General features: G+C 38.5%; 1 long non-coding RNA gene across 1 annotated transcript in view; it reads left to right on the plus strand.

Moving 5' to 3' along the window:
- The window catches only part of LOC107570639 (uncharacterized), an 18,322-nt gene extending 16,692 nt beyond the window's left edge, over positions 1–1,630 (plus strand). Inside the window, exon 3 of the long non-coding RNA XR_001607060.1 lies at positions 1,620–1,630. This is a non-coding gene — a long non-coding RNA (uncharacterized lncRNA). The remainder of the gene's footprint in view (positions 1–1,619) is intronic.
- The last annotated feature ends 1,195 nt before the right edge of the window (positions 1,631–2,825 follow it).

A 2,825-nucleotide genomic window follows, 5' to 3' on the forward strand; every position in this document is an offset into this window, starting at 1 on the left:
GTGATCAGCGGCAGCTGGATGCAATAATTGCATGCCAATGTGCATTGGCTCGTTTAGTTTACCCTCGAAGTAGATTGGTCTATCGAAGCAATATCCCAATTCGTCGGTCACGACGTGACTCGTAGTGACCGACTGAAAGGGAACCTGTGCCTGTGTCACACACACACAGAGACAGCGAGAGAGAGAATCACACTCACACACAAATGCACATGCAGCACATACTAGCAACACTTCAGCATACTTTAATTCACAAATAATTGTATATCAAAAAGGATTTACTGCTGCTACTATTTATAGTTTTTGCTATTTATTCTATTCCCTTTTTTGCTATTATTACTTGTTTGTATTCATGTGTATTCCAATGTTGAGAGCAGTCAGTGAGAAAATATTTTGCTGTAATGTTTAAGTCCTATACTGTGTTCTTTAACTAGGATGTTGCTGGAATCAGTACAGCCAGAGACCCCTGGTCTTTCAACACCAGTGCTGTGAGGAAGGATGCTACAGTAGGCCTAGCAGAGACAGGGAGGAGCATGGTAGAGGTAGGAAAAACCCAACAGACGGACAGTGACAACAAAGAACAACATACTGTAGAGAATGACAGTAACAGCAGACAAATGGCATAAACAGACAGCGCACAGACTCTACAACATCCTCAGATTCTTTTTCTTTTGTTTTTACTGTATGTGTAGATTTGTTATAAACGTGTGCTCTTTAAAAAGTAGTAATCATTGTTTGCTATTGTTACATATATGGTTCTGCTTATATTATTTCACCATCTGTACACAAATGTAAGTAGTGAATGTGTGTGTGTGTGGGTGGGGCTGTGTCAGTGTGGTAATGTGGGCCGGTGTGGCTACAGTGCCAGGGCTGAATTTTTGTCCCAGTCCGCCCCTGGTGAGTAGGTAGTGCCTACACTTAATAGGAAGGTTTAAAAGTTCTGGCTCAGCACCATCCCAAATAGACCTTATCCCCACAGCCAGCCTTTATCAGATGGCCTTGTGGCCTTACAATAACACTGGCGCTATCAGTCGAGCACAGGCTTTATCTGGCATCCCTGCCCTATAACAACAATAAATACACTGACTCAGTTATGCGTCCAACCTCAGTCCAGCCTCATTCCAACAACAACAAATAGACTTATATTTAAAAAAAATCAGAATGAATGGACCAACTGCACTTTAAATGTAACCATATTTGAAAGCTTTTATTTCATGTATTTGAGTAGAATTACTTAAGGTCAAAGATGTATTGTCCCACTGTATCTAGCAATTCAGCCAAAGTGGGCCAGCAATTTCTAAAGACCTATATATAGGCTGTGTGTGTGTGTGTGTGTGTGTGTGTGTGTACTTGAGAAAAATAGTAAAAATAGTAAATTATGTTTATCTGAAAGTGTAACAATGCAAACAGGTTTATGCTTAGGTTTGGCTTAGGGGATAGAAAATATCATTTGGTCAATATAAAAGTAATAGAAGTCTATGGAAAGTCCCCACAATTCACAGAGACAAACGTGTGTGTGTGTGTGTGTGTGTGTGTGTGTGTGTGTGTGTGTGTGTATGTGTGTGTGTGTGTGTTTGTAGGCCTGCTATGAGGGAGAGACTGTGTACATGAGGGAGAGAGAGAGAGAGTCGTGCGCTTTCTTAATTAGAACATTCCTCTGAGGATGCTCGTGGGGAGCGCGCATCATCGACTGGTGAGGATTATCCATGAAAATTAAAGATTAGATTTGGGCGAACATGTGTCACTCTTTCTGAAGACACGATTCGGATTTGTCCCATCAAAACAATAACTTCCACAATCCATAATCTTATAAATCACTCGATCTGGTTTGTTGCATAGGATCATTTGCGAAAATATGTCGGTATTAGTATAGCTGCTGCTTACAATAATTTACAAGACTATCGTTTATTTATTAATTATTGATCTGCCAACATCCGTTTGCACACATTGATCTATATCTGCTAAATACAATGTCCAAACTTATGACACACAGGACATTGTTGACACACACCTTGTTATCCAATTCTGCCCATAGGGGCCGCCAAAACTGAAAACTAAATGAATCGCTGCAATAGTATGATCCATAAAGTTTAAAATTGGTATGCATCATCTTTGATACCCATGCTGCTAACATGTTCTTCAGAAATTAGTCAGACATATCAACAAAAATGGCCAGTCAGCAGTCAATCAGTTTCAGTGTTTTCACAATTTCAACGATGGATAAGGGCTGCAATAATAATGTTTTCCACTAGAGTGAGCCACTAGATAAGAAATGCTTATGGGGATGACTATTTCTTGCTTTCCTTTTTGAAGTCGTTTGTTCTTTTTTGAAACTATCATATATTTTTCTACAATGTTTCATAACTTACATTATAACCTGGTATTCCAGACTATTACTTTGCAGTGCAATCACATATAGATAAAATATACAGCAGTTGTATAACTGGGGTGGAGTATATAGGCTTAGTGACATTTATTTTCAGGATAGCACAAAGTACGCAACCATTCACATTGTATGTTAATGCTGAGACCACACACACACGCGCACGAACGCACGCACTCTTTTGCACTCTCATTTAAGTCTTGGAGTATAAAAATACCAGAGAGGTCTACTTTTTTGCATCTGTTCTTATTTTTAATAACAAAAATAAAATAAAAAAAATATTGCTATATTTTGCTTATTAATATAGTAATTAATATTAGGGCTGTACTCGACAAAGTATTTTTCTGGTCGACTAGCAGTCGTTCATTTTAAGCATTAGTCGACTAATCGCACGTTTATCAATACACCATTTCAATCATAATTATTAGCCTTTAATTGCCTAAGT

The sequence above is a fragment of the Sinocyclocheilus grahami genome, unplaced genomic scaffold, assembly GCF_001515645.1.
Source record: "Sinocyclocheilus grahami isolate Dianchi unplaced genomic scaffold, SAMN03320097.WGS_v1.1 scaffold1486.1, whole genome shotgun sequence".
NCBI classification, from domain to species: Eukaryota; Metazoa; Chordata; class Actinopteri; order Cypriniformes; family Cyprinidae; genus Sinocyclocheilus; species Sinocyclocheilus grahami.